This window comes from Zingiber officinale, chromosome 2B (genome assembly GCF_018446385.1).
Source record: "Zingiber officinale cultivar Zhangliang chromosome 2B, Zo_v1.1, whole genome shotgun sequence".
NCBI classification, from domain to species: Eukaryota; Viridiplantae; Streptophyta; class Magnoliopsida; order Zingiberales; family Zingiberaceae; genus Zingiber; species Zingiber officinale.
Window position 1 is genome coordinate 41401313 of NC_055989.1, and position 12860 is coordinate 41414172.

At 43.7% G+C, this 12860-nt stretch overlaps 1 long non-coding RNA gene across 1 annotated transcript; it reads right to left on the reverse strand.

Annotated features, from left to right (window-relative positions):
- Nucleotides 1–413: 413 nt before the first annotated feature.
- On the reverse strand, nt 414–749 carry LOC122049087. Its single transcript, XR_006130818.1, has 3 exons — nt 698–749; nt 525–610; nt 414–459 (listed from the first exon to the last, which is right to left on the reverse strand). It is a non-coding gene; the product is annotated as an uncharacterized LOC122049087 (long non-coding RNA).
- Nucleotides 750–12860: the final 12111 nt, after the last annotated feature.

The window sequence follows — 12860 nt, forward strand, 5'->3', positions numbered from 1 at the left end:
CTAATACTAAATTAGGGCAAAACCCTAATCAACATAACCTCAATCTACCTAATTAATCTAATGGTTAATTAGGGTTAGTTACCTAATCCATAATCACCAATTAGATTAGAAATCTAACAGTTGACTAGGATTAATAACCTTAACCCTAATCATTCAATTAAATTAATCTAAACAATTAATTCTAATCACAATCACTAGCCATCTAGTAATCATGTAATCCAATTTCAAAACATGATCTATATCATGTTCCAACCAAAATTCAATTCGAAACATGATCTACAACAAGATCAATTATCCTATTCCTTACCTCGAATCCCAGCCGATACTATTGCTGGTTGGAGTGCTATTGGCAAGGAAATTCCTCACGATCACAATTCCACAGAACAGAACAGAACGGATCAGAACCTCACAGCCGCACTTGTTGATCCACAACACTCACTTTGCCGAAATCTTCCCTCACTGATCAGCTCAAAGTGAGATCAAGAAATGGAGATCACATATTCCAGACAACAACCTAAGCTTACCTCAATCGTGACCTTAATCAGCAACAAGGAAGATAAGGTCCAAGATCACCTTCATAGAACCTATCTCACTGGATCAACCCCGTGACCTAAATCAGCCACCAAGAAGAATCAATATCGGAAGAACTCTAACCTAATGAACCTTTGAATCTACCAAAGATCTGGCGATGCCTTACCTCCAAGGTCGCTGCTCGGTGGCATCCCTCGATCCAATCCGGCCAATAAAGATGTGGATCACATTGTGAGTAGTGCGAGGAGAGGAGAGGGAAGGCCTACCGGTTGGAGACAAAGCGAGATCCGACACCTCACCGTGCCCTAGCCGCTATATCGTCGGCGATCGATCGCTGAAACTCCCGGACAGAAATTCCTCGGCTGAAGGAGATCTAGACTCCGCCATGCTCCACCAAGCTCTGGCGAACGAGGATGATCGCCAAAGGAGAAGCTCCGCTCCTGTCGCCTCCGATTCGTCCGCGAGAGAGAGAGAGCAGAGAAGGAAGAAGAGAGGTCGCGTCGGGGAAGAGAGGAGTAAGGGTCGTGATCGGCGTTTGGGGGAAATAAAAAGAAAAGGAAAAGGTTTTATAAATAAAACATTTCCTCCATTAAACGGGTATCCCAAACAGGCTTTATCCGAACTCGCCGATCGATCCCCTCAAAACCCGTCGTACGAGCTCCGAAAAATTCCCAGAAAATTTCTAAAAATCCCAAAAAAATTCTATAAGGCTATTTCTCAAATAACCCTATTAATTAAATTTTTCGAGATCTCACATACCTGCTTTGAAACTACTTGTTGGATTGTGAAAGCACTAGAGGGGGGGATGAATAGTGATTGAAAAATTCAACAAGAGTACGCAGCGAAAAAATGAAAATCATAATGCTAACAAGAATCAACTTTACTTGGTTCGGAGCCTTCGTCGACTCCTACTCCAAGGCCCGCACTCGTTGAGTGCTTTCATTGGGCAATCACTAATAGTTCACAAATTGATTACAAAAGATGGTACATGAACTATTAAATCGAAATGCCGACAATAATAAGGAAAAAAAACTTGAACCGCAAGTTGTCGGAGTAGCTTCGCAGTGTCGCAGTGGTAGAGCACAACAGATCAGTTGTAGATGGAGTTGTTGTATTTGATGCTCTATGGAGGCCTTCTTTTATAGGCATTCTCCGGGTGCTCGGATCCCTTCCTGGTGCCTGGACCGTGACGTAGGTCCGGCCAACCAACGTGCTTCAAATTTGCGATGAGATGAGTTTTTCCTTCCGGGTGCCCGGACCACCATTCTCTAGAAATTCTTTTTCCTGCAAGAAAATGTTAGTTCGAGGCAATATAAAAGTTAAACTACCCTGCAAAACAAAAGTTAGCACAATTTATAATCAAACAGAGTAGTAATTAGATTTCGTCTCCTCAAGATCGGAATCTAGTCACGATCTCAACTTAGATTTCTGAAATGGTTCTAAGTTGGATTGATGCCTAATTTCCCTAACTAGGAACGCGTCCTCACCAAGTTACTCCCCTCTAGTGACTTACCTTAACTTACCCACCAGACGTCCGGTCTACTCGTCTAGACTTCGTGCCTGCTACCTGGTCGGCCCGTTAACCTAGCTGGACTTCATGCCAGACATCCGGTTAGCCTGTTGACTAGTCTGGACTTCGTGCCAGCTATCAAGCCAGTCCGTCGACTTAGCTGGACTTTGTGCCATACATATAGTCAGCTCGTCGACCAGTCTGGACTTCGTGCCAGTTATCAGGTCAGCCCGTCGACCTAGCTGGGCTTCTCCTGCACACTTCGTCACACTTCGTCAAAGTGTTAGATCATAATGATACTAACTTAACCTACTTTGTTATTCATCAAAATCTGAGTTTGACCGTCAGTGCTAACCGCACCAATAGAAGGATCCTCTCTTGCTATAATTTCTTCTTTTCCTAAAAAATGATTCTTCTTGAAGTTGAATCAAGATATAGAAACACTAGCTTTAATCTAGGACTCCCTAAACTCCTTTATGAATTAAAACTACAAAATATGAAATATTCTAATCATAAAATTATGATTGCAAGCAAATTTTATAAGAATTGGTTGACTAAAAAAAATTACAATATTTCACTTCTTGTGAATTAATTAAGGAGATTGGATTACCTTTTTATTGCCTTTCAAACTAAGACTCAAGGTCCTATCCAAAAAACAATCATTAAACATGTTATGAGAAACTGACAACACCACAAAGAACCTAACTCTAGCTAAAGGCAAGGAACACTTTAAAGGCAAGAAACACTTTAAAAGGTTAGACACAAGGAGATTTAACATCCCTAAGTCATAGAAGGTGTTGAAAACTTATTATAGCTACTCCCCTTACAAGAATGACCACCAAAAACTTGAAGGCCTCCCTAAGTTATGAAAAGAAGTTGTAAACTTGTTATAGTCACTTCCCTATACAAGAAAAACCAATAAAAGAGTTGGAAATCAAAATAAACCTTAGTTAAGGAGGTGCCTCACTACAATAAAAATTTAAATTATTCTTTTTTAAATATTTGGCTCTAGAAATTATTTCTTGAGGTAAATTATTTTTAAAATCAAGATAAAGTTTATCTTGCAGTAGCTTGTTAGTAGAGTTAGGTTTTCTTAAGAAAACTTTATTAGTCTGTCTTGACTATAAAATTACACTAGTACACTTTGTGTGTATTGAGAAGGACCATTTGAGGTTGTTCTTTTAATACTGACTACATAAAAGAAAAGAACCTCTGTTATTATGGATGTGCATCCTCTTAATCCCTATATAATAACAAGTACATATACTTAGTATTTATTTCTTTAACTTATCAATGAGTGAGATTTATTCGTTAAATCAATAGGCCTGATAAGTTAGGAAATAGTACTATTTATATGGTGTGTTGTTGATTATAGAAGGAATCTGTGTCCTAATTATTTAGGCTGATGATGTCTCCTTGAGGAGCTCATAAGGATTATCATGTAAACCCTGCAGGTGGACTTAGTCCGGCATGATAATAAAGTTGAGTGGTACTACTCTTGAAATCAGATGTTAATTAATTGAGTTGTCAGTAACTCATTTAATTAACGGACATACGATATCTTAAATATAGGGAGTTTAACGCACTTATAATAAGAAGGAGCCCATATTGTAATATGGGATTGGTGCGGTAGTTTAATAATAACCCTTTAATGGTATGAGATATTATTGATGGACTTGAGTTGGGTGTTCTAGGCGAGCACGGGAAACCCAAGCCCATCGGGAGGCCTAAACCAATTCCTCCTCTTGGTCCCTGTTGTAGCCTCAATATATAAAGCCTCGCATCCACCTTTCCATAACTGGGTTTGGTTTAACTTGGTTTGGTTTAACTTAACTTGGTTTGGTTTAACTTAACTTGGTTTGGTATAACTTAACTTGGTTTGGTTTAACTTAACTTGGTTTAGTTTAACTTAACTTGGTTTGTTTTAACATAGTTTGTTTAGATTTTTTCTAAACAAAATTTTATTAATTTTTCTTTCCTTGTAACCAACGGAAAGTCTATAAAAAGGAGTAGGATGTGACCCCTAAAACCTAACTTTCTATTATTCCATAACTCCCTTCTCTCCTTGTGGTTGCCGCCCCCTCTCCTCCTCCTAGGGTCGGCGGCACAACCCCCTCTCCTCCTCCTTGTGGCTGGCGCCCTTTTCCTCTCCTAGCTTAGGGTCATCCCTCCTCCCCTCCTCCTCCTTGGTGGCCGGCACCACTTCTTCATCTTGGTGGCCGGTGGCTTGAAGAAAGGGAAGAAGAGGAAGAAAAGCAAGAAGAGGAAGAAGAGAAAGATGTAACGACCCGTCCCTTTGGCCTCTTGGGCGGCCCTTGCGACGGCCCACTGGCGGCCCCTTTTGTCGTCGGCCCATTTGGCGACCTCTAATGTCGTCGACCGACGACCTTTTGGCCTTGTCGTTACTCACTAGGACTTTCCTCCCCTGGCCAGTGGATTTTTGCCTCCCCCAGGATTCGAACTCTAGACCTCCAGGCTTAAGTACTAGAGTTTATGAATCCTGGTAGCCAAGTGAGAGGCCTCTCACTTGGCTACCAGGATTCATAAACTCTAGTACTTAAGCCTGGAGGTCTAGAGTTCGAATCTGGGCCACTGACCAGGGGTGGAAAGTTCTAGTGAGTAACGACAAAGGTCATCGATCGACGACATTAGAGGTCGCCAAATAAGTGGGCCGTCGCAAGGGCCGCCCAAGAGGCCAAAGGACCGGGTAATAAAAAGGTGCCTTTTTATTGTAACGACTCGACCCTTGGCCCTTATGTCGTCGGCCCATTTGGCGACCTCTCATGTCGTCGACCGACGACCCTGTGTCGTTACTCACTAGGTCTTTCCACCCTTGGCCAGTGGATTTTTACCTCCCCCAGGATTCGAACTCTAGGCCTCCAGGCTTAAGTACTAGAGTTTATGAATCCTGGTAGCCAAGTGAGCGCTGCTCACTTGGCTACCAGGATTCATAAACTCTAGTACTTAAGCCTGGAGGTCTAGAGTTCGAATCCTGGGGGAGGTAAAAATCCACTGGCCAAGGGTGGAAAGACCTAGTGAGTAACGGCACGGCCAAAGGTCGTCGGTCGACGACATGAGAGGTCGCCAAATGGACTGACGACATAAGGGCCCCCAGTTGGGCCACCACAAGGGTCGCCCAAGAGGCCAAAGGGTCGAGTCGTTACAAAAGAAGAGGAAGAAGAAGAGAAGGAAGAAGATTAGAAGGTGCCCCATCCTAGAGACTCCTTTTGTGGCCGGCGTTTTGGAAGAGAAGAAAAGAAGGGTGGTGTCTTCTTGGTAGATCATCACTCACACGACATCCAAGAAGAGGAGATGAATACGACAGAAGATCAAGAGGTCTTTAGCTACGAAGAAAGGTACAACTAGTTCTTTAATTCCACTGTGTATCTAGTTTTGTTCTCTTCGTATTGATTTTGGATATCGATTTTGAATACCAACACAAGAGGCCAGCAATCTTGTACTTCGATCAAGGTGTGTTTTGATCATTCAAGAACTTGCTTGATTGATCAAACACATGTATGATAGAACATGCTAGTTGCTAGGAATAGTTCTATACTTGTACAATTTTTGTACAGGAAATTTAAACAAAACAGAATTCCAGCGCCCTTCAATAAAGGCAGGCTTTTTTCAAATACTTTTGGCATGATTCAATACATGCTGAATGTGATCACCACATTTTTTTGAAAATTCTTTTAATTTCCATCTCATAATAAGGGTCCCAAGTAAATAACCATTGAAATGAAAAAAAACAATAGATTATCTATTAACTTAATTGTTTTATATATAAAATAAATTGGTTATACCTTAAACTCATACCACCAAAGTTCTTTTGTGGGTGTTGGGGGGGCTTAAGTATGACATTGAATTATTTCTCCATAAATTATTCACAATTTGATTAATCTCATGAATAACAGTTATTGAATTTTCAAGTCTATGATAATGTTACAAATAAATAATGTTAAATAATTAAGGTAGTTGAAAAAAATATAATAATTTTAATACTTACGAGTCTCTAAAAGGGACTATATGTAGTCAAGCGTCAATAATATTAGCAGATGAGTGTGTGGCAGGTATCGACGACTCAAGTGGGGAAGGTGAATCAGAAAGTCCTGTCGGTGATTGGTCATGTGAAGTTCCTGCCGACGACTGGCCATGTGAAGATTCTGTCGGCGAATGGCCATGTGAAGGTCCTACCGACAATTGGCCATGTGAAGGTCCTACCATAGATTAGCCACGTGAAGGTCCTGCCTGCGACTGGCCATGTGAAGGTCCTACCTAAGGTGTAAAGCCCGAAAAATTCCCAAATTTATTTTAGAATTATTCTATGATTTTTCTGGAATTATTAGATATTTTTCCGGAATTTTCCGAGTAGCGGAAGTAGCAAAAACAAATAGGTCGCAAACTAGCTTAGGCGGGAATCGAACCCGAGACCTATGGTGTAAGGGATAATGTTAGTAACCAGTTGAACCCAGCAGGGCCGTGCTGAAAGGAAGGAGAACCAAATATATTTATATTAGAGTTGGGTTCATTAAACCACTTAATATAAATAATAAACTTAAGTGGGGTTTGGTTTATTTTTGGTTCGGCACCTCTTCACCTCACGCGACTTTCTCTTCCAAAACCTCACCGCCGCCTCTCCCTTCTTCTCCTCTTCCTCACGCACGGCACACCAAGGCAAGGGTCCATAGGATCATCTTCCGGCGACGACTCCAACACGAAAGGGGTTCTTCTCCGCGAGAGGAACGCGAAGACGTAAGCGGTTCGTCGAGCGGACAGTTTTCCGGAAACACCTAGCGAATAGAATCGTAAGAAAACCTTACGATTGAGGTAAGAAACCCCTCACCTGCAGTATAATTGCTCTCGCTTGTTAGTTTTGGCGTTAGTTCAGTAATTTTATAGTTTTCAGTTTTAGGGCATGCTTTTAGTGCACACCAAGCATTCGGTAGAATGCCCAGTTCAGAAGGATGTACCAATAGGCGTCCTAACAGCATATAAAATGTAATAGAAACATTTTATTCAGTTATTATTAGTTATTACAGCTATATGGATCAGATATCCATTGGGTGGGCTCCCACAGTAGCCTCTAGGTTCAGATAACCTAGCTCTAGGTTCAGATAACCTGTAAAATAAAACAAGATTCAGTATTTTACTTTTATTCAGTTGGCACTGTACTTGGATCAGATATCCATGGCTGGACTCCCATGATCGTCCCTAGGTTCGAGATAACCTAGTAACCTGGATTCGAACTTGCAATCCGGGTCTCGAGGGATCGCGCATGAAATACGGTTATCGTGGCCCCATGTTTAGTATTTTCATCTATTATATGTATAGTTTTCAAATTTGAAACCAGTGATGAGAACACTAATTTAGCTTTCGATTCAGTTCGGTTCAATTTACATGATTTGAGTTCATGTACAGATTTAGACATATGCATGACTAGTTCAGTTTCATGCTCGGTTTATATGTTATGCCATGTTTCAGTTCCAGTTTATGCTTTGTTTGATATGCCATGCCATGCTTGCATGTTCAGTATGTTTTCAAACAACATGATTTAAAATCATATTCGCATCGTATGCATGATTTAGTGAGGTAGATGGTTTCTTACTAAGCTTTAAGCTTACAGTACTACTTTTCTTATACTGCAGATAAAGGTAAGCGGCGGCTGGAGGGCGATGCTACGATGATGTGTGTGTGCAAGGGGTCGGAATAAAGATCCTTGGGATCTACACGCTTTATTTCAGTTTAGTACTTAACATGTCTAGTTTTATGAATTAGTCTTGTTACAACTTAGTAAACTATATCTTGTTTAGTCATCATGTTTAGAATATTAGTACTTACATGCTGGAATGTATTTCCATTGTTTTAGAACTGTTGTGTAATGTTTTGGCACGCCAAAGTCTTGAAATCGAACTCGAGTGAAATCGAGACATCGATCGGTCTCCGGCCGATCGAGTCTGGCTTGGATCGGATCGGCCACCGACCGATCCGGAATCTGATATACTCTTGTATCCTCTGGATCGATCGGCCACCGACCGATCTAGTTCGATCTGATAGCCTCGGAGGAGATTTGCGGGTTCTGGATCGGTCACCGACCGACCCGAGAGAGTTGGCAAGGGTTATGGATCGGTCACCACCGATCGAGGCAACGAAGCATAGAAAGTGTCGATCGGTCATCGACCGATCGGGGAACTCTGGATGGGTCGTAGACCGATCGCGCTGTAACGCAGCAGGCACGGAGGCTCACCGATCGGTCTCCCGATCGATCAGAGTGTTCCTGGATCGGTGCAGGTTCGGTCGACCGAACTTGTGGATCGGTCGACCGATCCCTCCGAGTGCCAGTGCCAGTATCAGCTGGAACGATCTGTGAATCGTTCCGACGCCTCAATCGACTTACGGATCGGTTGAAATGTCTGATTACAGCTAGCAGGACATCCAAGAGGCATAGATTGTCTCTCCTAGCATGTGTACAACACTCAGGTACTCTTAGAATGTCAGGTTAAGACTTTACAGTAATTAGTTTAGCAAATTTCAAATTTGCTCAGTTTTCCGCACAGTAGTTTCAGTAGTTAATGTAGCGATCTGGCTCACAGCCTAGTACCCAGGAGTTGGGTCGTTACAGAGTGGTATCAGAGCAGTGTTCCATACTTCCTACACACACATCAGCATTGTACCTGCAGCTTCCAAGTAAGAACATCTCTCACTCAGTTTTGTTTTCAGCTTTCATATCAGTTATATGTGCTTTCATGTTTGCTCGCATGTTGGTAGTTAATTAATTCATGTTTACAGTGATAGTATTTAACATGTTACCAGTAGTTAACTATAACATGATAGCCTAGTTATATATATATGTTCTCTGCTATTTAGAAAATGGTACGAGGACGTCCAGCTAAGAAAGCAACAGCGGCTGAGCCCCAGCATTAGTGGCTCAGCTACAGCAGCAGTTAGCTGAACAGCAGCAGGAGATAGCCTCCTTAAAGGCTAACCAGCAGACTACTCCCCCAGTCACTCCAGTACCGAACCTCACGACTCCAGTAATCACAGAGGTTGTACCAGCTCAGCCTGTAGTACCAGTCCCAGTAGCCCCAGTAGCAGGGGCTAAGAGAGAAGCTTACCTTATCCAGTGGCAGAGAATTAAGCCCGAGAACTTCTCAGGCACCAGCGAACCATGGGATGCTCAGGCATGGTTTAAAACACTGGAAAGCACGATGGAGCTTCTAGATTGGCCAGAGCACGAAAAGGTGAAGTGTGCCTCCTTCTGTTTAACAGGAGACGCACGCATGTGGTGGGAGCGGATTAAACCGAAGTGGCCAGTAAACCAGATGACATGGGCCAACTTTGAGAAAGAATTCTTCGAGGAATTCTTTCACATGCAAGTCACGAACCGACACTATGACGAGTTTACAGAGTTTCGTCAGGGCAACCTATCAGTTCAGGAGGCCGTGAAGAAATTCAACAGGTTGGCTCGTCTGTGTCCAGAACTAGTCAGCTCAGAGAAGGAACGAGTACGCTTGATGCTGAAGATGCTCAGACCAGAGATCGCAATGAATGTGGCTGGTGGTGTTCATAGGCCACAAACCACAAAGGAGCTGGTGAGTAGTGCTCTGATCACCGAGCACTATCAGCACAGCATCACCCAGCAGAAGCAGGTTTCCACAGAACCCAAGGGACAAGCTGGCTCAGGTACTCAGCAGAAACAACAAGGGCATAGCTCCAACTGGAAGGGGAAACGCAAGGCAAGCAGTGACCCAAAAGGAGGACCAGCTGGAAAACATTCCAGACATCCCAAGTGTGCTACTTGTGGGAAACATCATCCAGGAGTTTGCCGCAAGGGTACGCGAGGTTGTTTCGAATGTGGATGTGAAGGGCACATGGCTAGCGGTTGCCGAATAAAACAGTCTTCCTCGGCCTCGACCGATACAAGATGGAGCTCAACCCCTACACCGGATGTATCTTTGTCTTAGATGGTCCATCGATCGAGGCGATTAGAAGCCCCGGCTACCACGAATGCCGGATTTTCTCTGACCCGGAGAGGACGTAGCAAATGCCTCGGCAGTTGTCACAGTCGATCGGTATTTTTCAAGATAATGCAACTGTCTTATTCGATATTGGGGCAACCCACTCTTATGTATCCGGGCATTTGAGAAACTAGCAACACCTCGTATACTTAATAGTCGGTTTCGACAACGCTACCCTCGGAGACATTATGGCGTCTCGGCTCGAGCGATGCAGTCATTATAGCAGACAGGGAGCTTTTGGTGATCCGATAGTGCTAGAAATGACTGACTACGATGTCATCTTTGGAATGGATTTTCTGATCAGATACGGCGCTTCTATAGAGTGCCGTAAACAGAAGGTCATATTCCAACCTGAAGCAGGAGTACAGTTTGAGTACATGGGAAAACCAAAGAGAAAAGCCAGGAAGTTTCTCTCAGCACTGAAAGCACAGCAGCTAATGGATTCAGGATGCATGGGATTTTTAGCAAATGTAGTCAACACCAGCCAGGACAAGAACCAACAGCTATCAGAGGTTCGAGTCGTTTGTGACTACCCAGCAGTCTTCCCTGAAGAGCTACCAGGCTTAGCACCAGACAGGGAGATTGAATTTGAGATAGAGCTCATTCCCGGCACAAATCCAATTTCCAAGGCACCGTACCGCATGGCTCCAGCAGAACTGAAGGAACTTCAGGAGCAATTACAGGAGCTTCTTGACAAGGGTTTCATACGCCCTAGTCACTCACCATGGGGAGCACCTGTGTTGTTCGTGAAGAAGAAGGATGGAAGCATGCGCCTATGCATAGACTACCGTGCCTTGAACCAGGTCACAATTAAAAACAGGTACCCTCTCCCCAGGATAGATGACCTGTTTGACCAGCTAAAGGGAGCCACAGTGTTCTCTAAAATCGACCTCAGATCAGGATATCACCAGGTTAAAGTCAAGGAAGGTGATATACCTAAAACAGCCTTCAGGACTAGATACGGACATTATGAGTTCGTAGTCATGCCTTTCGGCGTGACAAATGCCCCAGCTACATTCATGGACCTCATGAATAGAGTATTCAGAGAATACTTAGACAAGTTTGTCATCGTGTTCATCGATGACATTCTTATCTATTCAGGCACTCAGGAGGACCATGCAGAGCATCTGAAGACAGTTTTGCAGATCCTTCAGCAAAACCAGCTGTACGCCAAATTCACGAAATGTGAATTTTGGCTAGACCAGGTAGCCTTTCTAGGTCACATCATCTCCAAGGATGGTGTTATGGTAGATCCCAGCAAGATAGAAGCGGTAAGTAACTGGAAGAGACCCAGGAACGTCAGTGAAATCAGAAGCTTTCTGGGATTGGCAAGCTACTACAGGAAATTCGTAGAGGACTTCTCCAGGATAGCCTCCCCACTGACAGCTCTTACCAGAAAGAACAGGAAATTCCAGTGGACAGAGGACTGTGAGAACAGCTTCAGCGAGCTAAAAAGGAGACTGACCAGTGCTCCTATTTTGGCTCTACCAGACGACACCAGCAACTTTGACATCTATAGTGATGCCTCTAAGTTGGGACTAGGAGCAGTACTGATGCAAAACGGCAAGGTGATTGCCTATGCCTCCAGACAACTCAAGGATTATGAGAAGAATTACCCTACTCATGACCTTGAGCTTGCAGCAGTCGTCTTCTCTCTCAAAATTTGGAGACATTACTTATATGGAGCTCAGTGCAGAGTGTATACAGATCATCAGAGTCTGAAGTACTTCTTCACTCAGAAGGATCTGAATATGCGACAGCGCAGATGGCTTGAGCTGGTCAAGGACTACGATATAGACATCCTCTATCATCCAGGGAAAGCCAATAAGGTAGCAGATGCACTTAGCAGGAAATCCAGTGCTACCTTATTGTCTCTTACAGCCATGTCGCCGCCCCTACAGAAGGAGATCGTGGATTTCGGTCTCGAGCTCATCGTGGGACAGCTCTCTACTATGACCTTAGAGTCTACCTTGCTTGGTGATATTCAGTCAGCTCAGGATCAGGACCCTGAAATTCAGAAAATCAAGCAAGGGCTAGCAGAATCAGAAAGTGGAGAATTCAGAGTGTCCGACAGCGGGGTGTTGTATTTTGGCGACAGACTCTGTGTTCCAGATCAGGGGGAACTACGAAAGCAGATTCTAGACGAGGCTCACAGGACTCCCTATGCGATGCATCCTGGTTCCACCAAAATGTATCAGGATCTAAAGAAACGATTTTGGTGGCCTGGGATGAAGCGAGATATCGCCAGATACGTCAGCATCTGTCTAACCTGTCAAAGGGTTAAGGCAGAACATCAGCGACCAGGAGGAGTTCTGCAACCGATCCAGATTCCAGAATGGAAGTGGGAGGACATCTCTATGGACTTCATAGTGGGGTTACCCAGAACCACGAATGGTTTTGATGCCATTTGGGTAATAGTCGACAGGTTGACTAAATCAGCCCACTTCTTAGCTATCAGAATATCCTATTCCATGAAGCAACTAGCTCAGTTGTATCTCAAGGAGATAGTCAGGCTGCATGGAGTCCCACGAACCATTATATCAGACAGAGACAGCAGATTTACATCACACTTCTGGAAGTGTGTGCAGTCAGCTATGGGCACCCAGTTAAAATTCAGCACAGCCTTCCATCCTCAGACAGATGGCCAGACGGAGCGAGTGAATCAGGTACTCGAAGATATGCTCCGAGCTTGTGCCCTAGATTTTAAGGGAAGTTGGTGCAAATATCTGAGTCTAGCAGAATTTGCATACAACAACAGTTATCAGGCCACTATCGGCATGGCACCTTATGAGGCACTCTATGGG